At 36.9% G+C, this 15,270-nt stretch overlaps 1 pseudogene; it reads left to right on the forward strand.

Moving 5' to 3' along the window:
- The first annotated feature begins 551 nt into the window (after window positions 1-551).
- Window positions 552-1,688, forward strand: LOC129692147 (adenosylhomocysteinase-like; annotated as a pseudogene).
- The last annotated feature ends 13,582 nt before the right edge of the window (window positions 1,689-15,270 follow it).

Consider the following 15,270-nt stretch of genomic DNA (forward strand, 5'->3'; position numbering starts at 1 on the left):
AGAGACCCTCGGGAAGAGAATTAATCCTCATTCAGAAGGGTAAATATGAAAAATCCAGAAGTCACAAATATGAAAGACTGATTGCTCTGGGGAGGCAGAATTAAGATCCCTGCAGCTTTCTGGAAAGTGAAGAGTTCCAGGCTCAGTAAGCTACCACATCTCAAAAAATAAGCAAAAAATCCATAGAGGGAGACACCAGAAATCCACCACTGCCATTCACACATACGCATGCACGCTTGTGTGCATGTATTCACACACCTATGCATATGCTCATGCACAAACAAAAGCACTCTCCCCTTTTCTGTCTCTCCCTCTCCCTCTATCATTGGATTTGGAGAGGGGCATAGGAGGAGAAGAGGGAGGGTGTGATTGGGAGGGAGTGAGGGAGGGGGCTACAGCCTGGATACAAAGCGAATAAACTAATTAATATAAAAAAAGGATAGTCTATAAATCACAATGAACTTCCCTACATTTAAAATATCTGTTCTGTCTCTGCTTGGTGCCAATTGGTCTTCACTGAGTTCATCAGTCCTAGAGGCATCACTGCTAGGATGTCTGATAAACTGTCCTACAAAGATGTAGACATCCGACTGGCTACCTGGGAACAAAAAACTCTGGACTAAGCCAAGAATGAGATGCATGTATGTTAGATATGTGAGATGTGCTTGGCCTCCAAATCACTGAAGGGTTTCCACTGCTGGCTGGCTGCATATGCCTATGGCAACTGCTGTATTCACTGAGACTCTAGTGGCCCTCAGTGCTGAGATGCAGTGGTCTAGCTACAAGATCTCTACTCAGGATCATGCAACTGTTATTGCCAAGACCAACATCCAATACTGATATGGAAGGACAACATAGATGAGGAGTGCATGTGATACAATGAGTAGATGCTGCACTTCAAAGATGGACTCCTTATTCACACCAAGTACCCACAGCTTCTAGTAGGTATCCAAGGAATCTCTGAGGAAACTACAAATAGGGCCCATAACTTCTACAAGATGGTGGCCAATGGGATACTAAAGATAATTATTATCAATGTCAAGTTTGACAACCTTTATGGCTACCAGGAGTCACTCATAGGTGGCATTAAAGAGTCAAAAATGTGATACTTTTGGGCAAAGTGACAGTGGCAGCAGGCTATGGTGATATGGGCAAGTGATGTCCCAGGTTCTGAGAGGTTTCAGGAACTGAGACATCATCAACAAAATTGATACCGGCAGTGCACTGCCATCTGCCATGGAGAGCTATAAGGTGACCATCATGGACAAGGCTTGTAAAGAGGACAAGAATCTTGTCACCACCACAGGCTGTATTAATATCATATTTGGGCCACACTTTGAACAAATGAAGGATGATATCACTGTGAGTAACACTGGACATTTTGATGTGGAGATTGATGTGAAATACCTCAATGAGAACATTTGTGGAAAAGTATTTTTCAAACCTCAGGTAGACTCTACTGGATCAAGAATGGACACCACCTTAGCCTGCTGGTTACAGGCCTTCTGGTCAACCTCAGTTGTGCCATGGGCCACCCCAGATTAGTGATGAACAACTCCTTTGTGCATCAGGTGACAGCAAAAATTGAGCTGTGGAACCATGCAGACAAGGATTATGTTTGGGGTTCATGTACGTATTCCAACATAAAATTTGAACAAAATAATATGTATCAGAAGCATTTAAATTAGAAGCTTTCTTCATACAGAATGGCTGGCAGGTTTGCATGTGAATATGAGTATTAATAGGGCTTGGAATAGGACAAATATTTTAATCAGTATTTACAAATGCTATAACATGCATTTGCATTAGCTCTAATTTTTATTACTCAAAATAATAATAAACTATTATTTATTAAATAATATTATTTATTATTTATTAAAAATAAATAATGGCCTGCTCTTTGATCACCTCCCCCTGAGGGGGGAACAGCCTTGCCAAGACACAGAAGATGACAATGCAGCCAGTCCTGGTGAGACCTGAGAGGCTAGGGTCAGATGGAAGGGGAGGAGGACCTCCCCTATCACTGGACTAGGGTAATAGCATGGGAGAAGAGGGAGGAACGTTGGAATTGGGAGGGGATGAGGGAGAAGGCTACAGCTAGGATACAAAGTGAATAAATTGTAATAAATAAATTTTTTAAAAGGTAGGATAAGGGTGAGAATAATTAGAATGCATTATATTCATTCACTGTCAAAAATAAATTCACTTAATAAAATTAAGTTAAAAATTTAAAAAAAAATGGATAAACCACACTGGCTGTTATTAGAGAGGTTCCAAGTTCAATTCCTAGTACCCACACAGCAGCTTACAACCATCTGTAAAACCAGTTCTAGGAATTCCATTTTTTTAATTTATTTTAATTAAATTTTTATTTTTTATATTAGTTACAGTTTATTTACTTTGTATCCCAGCTGTAGCTCCCTCCTTCATTCCCTCCAAATCCTACCCTCCCTCCCTCATCTCCTCCCTGCTCCTCTCTAAATCCAATGATAGGGGAAATCCTCCTCCCCTTCCATCTGACCCTAGCTTATCAGGATTGGCTGCAGTGTCCTCCTCTGTGGCCTAGCAAGGCTGTTCCTCCCTCAGGGTGGGGGGGGGGAGGTCAAAGAGCCCGCCATTGAGTTCATGTCAAAAACAGTCCCTGTTCCCCTTACTAGGGTGACCCACTTGAGTACTGAGCTGCCACAGGCTACATTGAAACAAAGGTTCTAGGTTTTATCCATGCATGGTCTTTGGTTGGAGAAACAGTCTTAAGAAATACCCCTGTGCCCAAATATATTTGGTCCTTGTGGAACTCCTGTCCTCTCCAGATGAAACTAACTCCCCCTTCTTTCATATGATTCCCTGTAGTCTGCCAAAGGTTTGGTTATGAGTCTCAGCATCTGCTTTGATAAACTACTAGGCAGAGTCTTTTAGAGGCCCTCTGTCCGTTACTTGTTTTCTCCTATTTCCATTGTCCAGCCCATTTGTCTTTCTAGGAATTCCAATGGTGTCTTTTGGCCTCTGCAAACACCAACAACACACATGACATGGAGACACATATTAGACCACACACCAGCACACTTAAAATAATAAATTAAAATAAGCCTTTTAAAAAGATAGAAAGAGCACAAAGAGGACAGTTATTTGGCCCAAAGTAAGTAGCAATGAAATAAAGCCCAAATTTTCAGACCACATCAAAATCAGATGACCTTGGAAAAAATCATCACTTATTTTCTATAGCAAAAGCTACCAAAATAAATTTGTGCAGCAAGCTCCAGTTGTTAAAGTAAGTCCCTAACAGTGTGTTATGCACCTGGCTGACCCACCTAGGCCAATAGTCTATGGAAGTATGCAAATCCAGTGGTAGATTTAAGCAGTGCACTAGGGAGCCCACAGACACAGAGTAAGGGGTACGTTGCAAATAGGTGACATTTCAATAATGCATCCTTTCAAAGTAGCATCAAAAAGGAAAACCTTTACTGTTTTGCTCTGAAATGTCAGCATGCTGCTTTAAGGATTTGGTGAACTCCTTACCCTGTTGAACTATTAACCTCCATTGATCTGAAGTTTTTGTTGTAAGAACAATAAAAAAGGGAGGTGGGGCTAATTGAAAGAAAGAAAGAAAGAAAGAAAGAAAGAAAGAAAGAAAGAAAGAAAGAAAGAAAGAAAGAAAGAAAGAAAGAAAGGAACTAAGGAAAGAAGGAAGGAAGGAAAGAAGGAATGAAGGAAAGAAGAAAGGAAAAAGAAAGAAAAGAAAAAAACAGACATAAATTTTAGATTCTCTGATTTTTAAAACTGGAAAAACCTCACCTTGTCCAATATATGAAACCTTACAGTTTTTCATCTTTTCTGACAATCCTAGAATTATCCTCTGGCAGTGAGATTAAGGCTCATGTTTAGAAACTAATGGAGATGTAAAGGCAGAAAGAGTTAGCTTTCCTTAGTAAAAGGCTCCTTTTGCCCAGTGTGTGTCAAAACTATATTTTAATGACACCAAAATGTAGCACGATCCAAACAATCTAATTGCCTCCGGTGAAAATGTCAACTAAGTGGAACTCCATATAAGTCAGTATGGTTTGTGTCAAGCATTGATCAAGTTTCTAACCTAAAATGAAACACTTACTTTCTTTTCCATGCTTTGCAATTTTTTATGCAATTTGAGGCACAGAACAGGACAACTTAAACATGGTACACATAGAGTGAAACAATGTAACAAATGCATCATATGTGAATCATTTCTCAGGTCCCCATTCTGATTATCAGCATAAGTTATAGGATACTCTTTCAGAGAAATCCAGAATGCAGTGCACAGTATTAACCGTAGCTCCACATCGTACGTTACCTCTCTAAACTTTTCTTCACTTATGCTTACCAACTCGCATACTTCATCTCTCTATTTCTTTCCCCACCCCAATCCAGCAATCCTTTAATTTTTCTTTATATACATGTATGTGTACTTTCCCAACAGTCCAAATAAATGTAAGATCCTGAAATAGTTTTCTTTCTTTCTCCTAGCATAATGCTTCCCAGATCTAACTATAATGTAGCAAATTACAAGATGTGTTTTTATGTGGCCAACAAATATTCCTCTGTGTGTGAGTGTGTGTGTGTGTGTATGTGTGTGTGTGTGTGTGTGTGTGTGTGTGTGTGTGTGTGTGCATGCACAGGCCTAACGGGTTCTTTATCTACCTTATCAATCAAAGGAAACCTATATTGTTTCCAGTATCTTCACATTTGAATAATTCTGTATTGAATGTCAAAGTGCACATGTGTTAGAAGAAGTGGTGGGTTGTTGTTGTTTTGTTTTGTTGTTTCATGTAAACCCAGGAAATACTGTATTTTCATACAGTTATTCTTTTATAAACTTCATTAGGCCTCTTCTCTCTGTCAGGAGTTGGCACTCTCTCATAGGGTAGGTCTTTGGTTGAGCCAGGCATTGCTTGGGCATTCCCTCAATCTTTGCTCTATCTGCTCTACCTTTATCCCTGCACATCTTGTAGACAGGGTAAATTTTGGGTTGAAGTTTTTGTGGGTAGATTGGTGTTCCCCTCCCTCTGCTAGGAGTATGGTCTAGTAAGAGTGTGTCTTCTTGTCTCTATAACCTCTGCTACTAGGAGTCTCTGCTTGAGTCCCCATCATATCCTCCCAGGAGACTACCCTGACTTCTCCAGCTTGTCACAGAGATATCTTGACCCTCAAGTTCTCTTTTCTGTCCTCTTGCTCTCTAGGAAGGAAAGTGGGGAATGCATCGGAGAAGGACTCCTTTGCCAACTTTTTGATCACTTCCCCCTGATGAGACTGTTTTGCTAGGCCATAGGGGAAAAGAATATGCTCAGTCCTGATGCAACTTGATGACCTGGAGAGGATGGGAAAAGCAGGTGCCCTTTTTTGAGGAAAAGGGGAGAAGAGAAGAAAAGTGGGCCTGTGAGGGGAAGGGGTTGGGGCTACAACAAAGAAAGAAAAAGTGAATATTTTTTTAAAATAAAAAAAATTTGGATGCGGCTTGCATCAAATTTGTAGATTGCTTTGGTAGAGTGGCCATTTTTACTAGATTAATCATACTATATTAAAATATTATAATATTTTACTATATTAATCCATGAACATGGGAGATGGTTCCATATTCTGATATTTTCTTCAATTTCTTTTTCAAAGACCTTAATTTTTTATCATATATTTCACTTTCTTGGTTAGAGTTACTCCAAGATACTTTACATTATTTAGAGCTATTATAAAAACTGTTGTTTCCATGAGTTCTTTCTCAGTCCATTTGACATTTGTATAGAGGTGGGCTACAAATTTTTGTGACTTAATTTTGTATCTAGCTACAATGCTGAAAGTAATTATCCTTGTATGAGTTCCTTGATGGAATTTTTAGGGTCATTTCTTTATACCATTATATCATCTACAAATAACAAAACTTTGACTTCTCACTTTTCTTTTTGTATCCCTTGAACTCCTTTGATTGTCTTATTGTTCTAGCTAAGACTTCAAGTCTATATTGAAGATGTATGGAAAGAGTGGAAATCCTTGTCTTCTTTCTGATTTGAATGTAACTGCTTTGAGTTTCTCTCAATTTAAGTTTATATTGGCTACAAAGTTTCCTGAATTGCCTTTATGCTGGTGAGATAAATCCCTTGAATCTCTAATCTCTCCAGGGCTTTTGTCATGAAGGAATGTTGGATCCTGGCAAAGGCCTTATCTGCATCCAATAAGATAATCATGTCTTTCAGTTTGTTTACTGTGATGGTTTGAATTAAAATGTTCCCTAAGAGCTTTTATTTGAATTCTTAGTCACCAGGCAGGAGAACTGTTTGAAAGGATTAGGAGGTGTGTTCATATTGGAGGAAGAGTGTCACTGTGCATGGGCTTTTAGATTCCCAAAGCCCATACCTGGCCCAAGCTCTCTCTGCCTCTCTCTAATTGTGGATCAGGATGTAGCTCTCAACTATTTTTTCCAGTGACATGCCTGCTGTCATGCTCCTAGGCATGATGATAATGGACTTAGCCTCTGAAACTATGAGCAAACCCACCATTAAATGCTTCCTTTTCTAGAAGTTGTTTTGGTCATTGTCTCTTCCCAGAAATAAAATAGTCATCAAGAGATTTATATAGATTATTTTGATTATGAGAAAACTGAAGAATATTTGTAAGTAATATATAAAATAAGAATATCATAATGTATAAATCTAAAACTTGAGTAACAAAATCAAAGATAAATCAACTATTTTGAAATTACAAAAAAATCATAATAGTATTGTGTTTTATGAACACAACATCTTTTTTTAAGATTTTGATAACTTTTTTTTGTTTAAATATTTTTTTGTTTTATTTTTTTCTTATCAGTTACATTTTATTAACTCTGTATCTCAACCGTGTCCCGATCCCTCATTCCCTCCCAGTCCCTCCCTCTCTCCCTCATCTCCACTGTGCCCCTTGCCAAGTCCACTGATAGGGGGGACCTCCTCCCCATTCATCCCATCCTGTTTTATCAGGTATCTTCAGGACTGGCTGCAAAGCTCTCCTCTGTGGCCTAACAGGACTGCTCCTCCCTTACTGTTTAGGTAATGAATATTTCAGTCATTTCTGCATTAGGTGTTAATACTAGCAATGTTATATGAACATTCATATATAAGTTTCACAGTGAACATGTTTTTATTTTACCTAAGTATGAAACTGAAAATCAAATTACTAAGTTATAGACTGAATTTAACACACTGAGGAAATGCCAAACTTTTGAAGAATGATTACAGCAGTTCTACATTTCTTTGTGGAATATAATTAAAATTATCTCCCACCTTCTAACATTTAAGTTTTCAATCAATTAGTAAAACATTTTCATCTGACCTATCTTTTTTAAATGAACATACATTTTAGGCTTTATAACCTCAGAATTAGAAAAAAAAAACATTAGTATGGAAGGCAAAATAGTGATTAAATTGAACTGTAAAAATTAAAATCATATTTCTTGAGTAATGCAATTCACAGACAAAGAAATTTATACTTGATACATACAAATATACTTAGAATAATGTTGGTATGCACACATACTAATAATGAATACTTGTTTTAAAAATCATGAAAGCTGTATTTCTGGAAATGACTTTTTTTGTTAGGTGTAGGAAGAATTTATGAATCTGTAATATTAGTTGTACAAATGGAAGGAGACAGACTATCTCTGCAGCCTAGAGAAATAATGGTTCAGAAGAAAAGCTGGACATTTGGCTGATGTAATTGAAAGCAAACAGCAAGGAGATGTGAAGAACCATGAACATAACTTTTTGTTTTTATAATGGAGAGATGTAAAGTGCAATCTTGGTCGGGATTTGCAGAGCATTTGGAAAGCTACGATGTAGTTTGAAGGAAGCAGGTGGCAAGGTTAAAGCATGGGTCAAAATGATGATTTAACAGCAGTTTTGAAAAATTACTGAAGGCAGGCAAGACTATGGGTTGCAAATGAAAATGCCAGGTGGAAGATGCTGGCTCTGAGTCTTGGCAGCTCCTGTGCTTGCTTAAGAGAATGCTTGGTAAAAGTCTAAATGTTATTAAAAAGCTGATCTGAAAATGTTTACAGTATAACAGAAGGGGAATTCAGTCCTCTGTTGTGTCCAGCTTTTATAAAGATTGGTGGGAAAGTTAAAGAAATAAGTTTAGATGATTAAAGAAGAACTCTCCTTCCAGCCAGCCAGACTAGGTCTTTGTCGCCAAACATCCTGGGTGATAGAAATAAGCTGGCAGCAGCAAGAAAATATCTTTTAAGGAAAAGAAGGTTTTTCAGAGACCATTCAGTAAAGCAAATGGCTACCTCGTTAACCAAACTGGGAACTATTCCAAACATTTACAAAATAATTGTATTCAACACCTTCATCCAAAGCTTCTTTCTTGGAGTTTCTCTCTTTTCCTCTCTTCATTAAAGCAGCCCACCACTTTCCTAGGTGGCTGTTAGCACACTTTTGTTTTCTGTCCTAGACAAAACATGATTGACAGTAATAAAGAAAAATATATATTAATTCTCCCCACAAACAACAAATAGATGAAAAAGACATGTTCAGCTGTCCCATGCCTTCATAGAGATTGGGGTATGAATTCCAAGCTATTCATTTAAATGAATTCACTGCATCCTTTGTTTGGCTCTGTATGCAAGCTGAACCAGTCAGATTGCAGAAGACATATAATTACCACATTCACTCTAATTCTAAAACTTAGTTTGATTCCTTTCTGCATGACTTCAAGTGCATTGTGTTTCCTCAGTCACCAGTCTACTCATTTAAATATAAATGTAGATGTTAATGGATGGATAGCTGGATAGATATAGATAGATAGAAAGAAAGAAAGAAAGAAAGAAAGATAGATAGATAAATAGATAATAAGTAGATAATCCCTTATTGAGTATTGGAAAAAAAAAAAGCTAAGTTTGCTTGATGTTTTTGCAGGGACGAGACTACGGCGCCTTTTCCTGGGTTCCCTTCACACACACATTCTTAGTGATATCCTCTCTTCTTTTCTTTCCTGTTTCTTATATGCATGAGTTCCTTATTACAGAGTGATTCTATCCAATTCATAACTAAATGCAACTATCTTTGGCTTTAAGCCTTCTGACTTTCACTTTATGAGCGGATCTTAGTATCCAGATTTGGGATTTCTATTTGGGTGGTGTTTAATTTATCCCCCTTCCAAGAAAATTCATTTAAGTCGGAATTGTGACTTTCCAAGAAAACAATCCTGAAAATGGTAACATCAAGCACGGTGACAGGCAACTCTAGAGATAGTTTGACAAGACATATATGAGTGTCTAGGTCCTTTCTGCATCACGCTACCTCAGATGTGGGAACCAAATCTCAAAAACGTAAATCATAAAAGGGTAAATTACGGGAATCCTTGATCACAGCATTAAGTAATTCTTAAGCCTTAGTATGATTGATGTGTTTAATTTAAACTTGCCTGGAAACACAGAATATGTGTGAGAAGTGGGAATAGGGAGAGTGAGTGAGGTAGAGGAAGACATTTTAACATGAAACACTTTTCTCTTCAAGCCTTCCTGAACACATGCCTTTAACAGAAACAAAAATACAGAATTGTGTCAATCACCATCACATTGCATAATTGTAACAGCTTTCCTAGGTTTCTTCTATACAGTGAGAAAAAGGCTGTTTCAACTCTAACTTTATAAGATGTTCATTTTTCATGGGTAATAATGCTTTTCATAGAAACTCATTTCAGTATTTTTTAACAGTGAATGCAGTGACATGAATGAGTTAGAATTCCATTTATGACAATCTACAAGATATCAGTTGAGCTACTGATATTTAATACATGTGTTCTTTTCTTTAATCTACATGTTCAAGAAAACATACATGGAAATTGCTGAATTAGAAATGTGTTACATTTCTATCTTATTCTATGTTATGGCACACATATGGGGGTCTGCAGACAGCTTGCGGTAGTTGATTCTCCCCTCCACAGACATGTTCTGGGGAATGAACTCAGGTCAACCAGCTTAATGGCAAGAACATTTATCTCCCAAGCTATCTTACCAACCCAACTTTATCATCTTCACTTAGGTGTGTTTGTATTTTAGATGTGTACATGTTCAATGTATATTTTCTAATGAATCTGGACATATGTATTCACCCATGATACCATGGCTACATTTAGGGGAACCAGCACATCAGTCTGAAGTAATTCTCTCATCAATATCACAAAATAGCTCCATTGAGGCTGGCAAGACATTGCTGAGAAGGAAGGCTCACTCACATCTGGATGGATCAGGAAACAAAGCTTGGGCCAGAACAAGAAGTGGATACCACATACAAGAACCACCTCCCTCCCCAACAACCACTTCTGCCAAGAGGCCATTTTTGGGGGCTCCACAAACTTGTCACAAAGCACCAGTGATACAAAATGTTTAAACCTAAGCCCACCTGCAGTCATTTCAGTTTCAAACCATAACAGCATCTTTCATTCCCCAATACTTATGTCTTTTGAATTTGTGTTTAAAAAACAAACAAACAAACAAAAAAACCTTTCAATGATATAGGCGCCTGTGAAGTTTTAAATCACCTCTCTTAATTATCAGTACCTTGATGTATAACAGATCTTTAAAACTTATTTATCTTGTGTAAGAGAACATTCAAAATAGAATTGCCAATTCTCTATTTCCTTCATCTCTGTTGCCCTTGAAAGCTGTTATCCATTTTCTGTTCCTGTGAATTTGATTGCTCTGTAAAAATATAACTTTACATTTCTTCTAAGAGTGGCTTTTGCTTTTTAATGTATTATTTCACAGGTTTCTGTATGTTGTTGAAAGAGATAGGTTCTTCTTTCCTGAGTAGAATAATATTCTGTTGTGTAATAATATTATATTTTCTTTATCCATTTTCCTGTTAAAGTACATTTAGGGTGTATCCATATACTGGCTATTGTAAACATCTGCATACTAACTTCAAGGCCAGCCTGTATGAGACTCCTTTCAGAAAAAAAAAAAAAAGTCTTAATCTTGGTAGTGGTTCAAAGGAAATCAGAAGGGAATGACATTTAAATAAAAATGCACTTAGATTCCAATCTATTGTCAATGGATGGCTTAAATACACACCTACTCCTTGAATGTCAGGGCTGCATTCATCATTGGGCTTTACCTTTGTGAACAATAGATCCAAGTCTCAGGAGGCAGATGGGTTGTTAAGGATAGAAGTTATAATAGATGCTACCTTTAAAAACCAATGTGAAAAGCAGAAGGAAAACTGATACATTCATCATCCACAAAAGATGGGAGAAAATAACTCGAAATGAAGCCTTAATGAAATATAATCAGGGTGTTTATGCTCACACATTTCTCACTAATTCAGAAACATCTACAAAAACAATAACTGTGTTCAAAACTTGTATTGAGTAGTGTTAAAGATGCCATTAATGAAAGTACTCCTCATTCCTCTGAAAAGCATATGTAAATGAAAGGGATATAAGACTTTTTCTGTTTTTTTTTTTATTCCTGAAAATTCATTTTCTCTTCCATACATTATACACCAATTATGGTTTCCTTGTCTCCAGCTCATCCCAGTTACTCTCCACTTCTCCAACCACCCTAATCCTCTCTCTCTCTCTCTCTCTCTCTTTATTTCTTTCATTAGAATACAAAAGGCATCTAAAATAATAAAATAAGATAAAATAAAGAAAAATAAGACAAAAACAACTAAATAGAAAAAAAAAATAGAACCCCAAATGAATAAGAAACAACTACAGACACTGGGATGTACACATTCTCTCTCTCTCTCTCTCTCTCTCTCTCTCACACACACACACACACACACACACACACACAAAACCATAAAAATACAAAAGAAGAAACAATAAGACATAAGAAAAACATCTCAAAGCATTATGAGAAAAAAAAACCCAAAATATTATTAAGCTCATTCTGTATTAGTCAGATACAGCTGACTTAAGGCCTGCCCTTAAGTGTGGTTTGTATACACAGTGAGATGTCTATGGAGAAAACTAATTTTTCATTTGCGAATACTTATCAATTGGAGATAGTTTCTGGATTAGGAATTGGGGCTTGTGTATACTTCCTTTCTCAGCATTGGAATTTCAGCTTTCTTAGACCTATGAAAGCCGTATGCACACTGCCACAGTTTTTGTGAGTTTTTATGTGCAGCAGTCCTGCAGTGCCTAGAAAGCTTTCTTTCCTTGTTATCATCCATCACCACTGGCTCTTACAATCATTTTGCCTCCTATTCACCAACGTATGGAATCTGTAGACTACCATTTTCATTATATTATTTCTACCAACATGTGATCATTAAAGATATTTCCATCATCTGATACCTTCTTGAATTTTTTCTTTAATGTCTTTTTAATTGTTTAATTAAGAGTTATTCATTTGGTATCCCCACTGTAGCCCTTCCCTCTTTTCCTTCTAGTCCCACCCCCTTCCCTCTTCTCCCCTTATGGATTTTCCTTAGTCCCCTGATAGGGGAGTTCCTCCTCCCTTCTATCTGACCCTACCCTATCTTTAATGTCTTAAAGTTTTCATTATAAAAACATTTCACTTGATTAGTTAGGGTTACTCAAATATATTTTTGAAGCTATTGTGAAAGATATTATTTCTCTGATTTCTTTCTCAATCAGCTTGTTATGTGTACATATGAAGCCACCCATCATTATGTGTTAATTTTAAGTTCTGCTACATTATTAAAGGTGTTTGATCAGGAATAGAAATTTCCTATGGAAGTTTTAAGTATCATTTATATATACAATCATATCATCTGCAAATAAATGTCTTTGACTTCTTTGTTTTCTATTTGTATTCCTTTTTTCTCTTTCAGATGTCTTATTGTTCTAGGTAAGATATTTAGTACTATATGGAATAGGTATAGAAAGAATGAATAACTTTGTCTTGTTCCTGATTTCAGTGGGAATGCTTTGAGTTTCTGTTTAGGTTGATGTTGTCTGTCAACCTGCTATAAATCCTGTTTACTATGTTGAGGTATGTCCGTTCTATTCCTAGCCTCTGGTACTTTTCTCATGAATCAATATTGAATTTTGTCAAAGACCTTTTCTGCATCTAAGAAGATGATCATGTGGCTTTTGTCTTTTATGTGGTGGATTATATTTATTGATTATATTTACTGTTGAACCATCCCTGCGTCTCTGAGATGAAGTCTACTTGATAGTGGTAGGCAATGTTTTTGATGTGTTCTTGAATAAAGTTTACAAGTATTTTATTGAAATTCTTTTTGCATTTTGTTCATTAGGGAAATTGTTCTCCAACTGACTTTGTGGTTTAAGTATCAGCACATGTTTGGTCTTGTAAAGAGAACTGGGCAATGTACTCCTTTTGTGCTTTGTAGAATTGTTTGAGGAGTATTGGCAGTAATTCTTTTTTGAAAGTCTAGTAGAAATCTGAGTTGAATTCATCTGGTTGGTTTGGAAACTTTTAGTTACTGCTTCTATTTTACTAGCAATAATAGGTATCTTTACAATGCTTATGTGGTTTTGATTTAAGCTTGGTAGGTGGTATATATCAACAAATTTATCCATATCTCTTAGGCTTTCAAATTTGTTACAGTACAGATTTTTAATGTATGTCTTCATGACTTTCTGGTTTTCCTTGGTGTCTATTGTTATGTCCCCAATTTTAACTCTAATTTTATTAACTTGATATCCACTATCTATCTGTTAATTAATTTGGCTAAGTGTTTATCAGCCTTATTGATTGTTTTTCAAATAGCAAACTGTTTATTTCATTCATTCTTTGTATTGTTTTTATTATATTTCTATTTATTGATTTCAACCTTGTGTTTAATTATTTCTGGCAGTCTACTCTTTTTTGGTGTTATTTCATCATTTGTTCTAAGCGTTTTAGATGTGCTATTATATTAGTAATAGGAGATATCTTCATTTTTTTATATAGAGACTTAGTGCTATATAAATTTGACTCTTAGAAATGCCTTCTTTGTTCCCCATAGTGTTTTCATTTTCCTTCAATTCTAAAAATTTTAATATTGGTCTTAATTTCAGTGTAGGCCCATTTTCATTCAATCCTGAGTTGCCATGAGTATTGTCTAATTTTGTGTTTTCTTTGGTGATTCTATTTCTACTTTCATATTTGAATTGTTTTCATTTAATTCTACTATTTGTGTTTCATAGACTTCATTGATGTGTTTATTCATATTCTCTTTCAGATCTTTGAAGGCATTCAGAATAGCTAATTTAAAGTCTCTGTCTTATGTTTCAGCTTTGTTGCGTTTCTCAGGGATGCTGGGTTCAAGCTGTTAAGACGGTGTGTAAGCATTGTGTTTGGAATGCTTGTAATTCTAGGTGCTGATGTACTGTCTGAATCTTAGAAGAGTGTGGTGGATGTGAATTGTCTCATAGGAAATGCTGTGGGTTCCTCCCAAGCGTGACCACTAGAGACCGTGGTACAATATGTTTCTAGGTATTAAGAAGTTAATATGAAGGAATAGGGATGAACTAGAAGGGGAAACTGAGAGTGTTCTCAGAAAAGAAAACTGGATTAACCAGGAGGGTTTGTTGATACCCCAAAGAGTGAAGCCATAGAAAGAAAACAGTCCCCTGCAGGTGGTCTGCTACAGGGGTGAGAATGAGTCTGTGGGATTTGTAATGGCAGATAGGAAGGATAGAGAAGATTGCCTACCTGATTCACAAGCCAGCATAGCCATCAGTAATTCCAGGCAGAGATAGCCTCCAGTTTTGGTGGCTACACTTATTTGAGAATTCTTTTTTTTTTTTAATTTTTTTTAATTACACTTTATTCATTTTGTATCCCCCCATAAGCCCCTCCCTCCTCCCCTCCTGATCCCACCCTCCCTTCCCTTTCTACATGCATGCCACTCCCCAAGTCCACTGATAGGGGAGGTTCTCCTCTCCTTTCTGATTTTAGTCTATCAGTTCTCATCAAAAGTGGTTGCATTGTCCTCTACCATGGCCTGGTAAGGCTGCTCCCCACTCAGGGGGAGGTGATCAAAGAGCAGGCCAATCAGATTTTGTCAGAGGCAGTCCCTCTTCCCATTACTATGTAACCCACTTGGACACTGAACTGCCATGGGCTACATCTGTGCAGGAGTTCTAGGTTGTCTCCACGAATAGTCCTTGGTTGGAGTATGAGTCTCTGGGAAGTTCCCTGTGTTCAAATTATCTTGTTCTGTTGCTATGCTTGTGGAGTTTCCGTCCCCTCCAGCTCTTACTATTTCCCACTTCTTACATAAAATTCCATTCACTCTGCCCATCAGTTGTCCATCAGGCTCAGCATCTGCTTTGACAGTCTAT

The sequence above is a fragment of the Psammomys obesus genome, unplaced genomic scaffold (genome assembly GCF_907164565.1).
Source record: "Psammomys obesus unplaced genomic scaffold, mPsaObe1.curated_primary_1811, whole genome shotgun sequence".
Classification (NCBI taxonomy): Eukaryota; Metazoa; Chordata; class Mammalia; order Rodentia; family Muridae; genus Psammomys; species Psammomys obesus.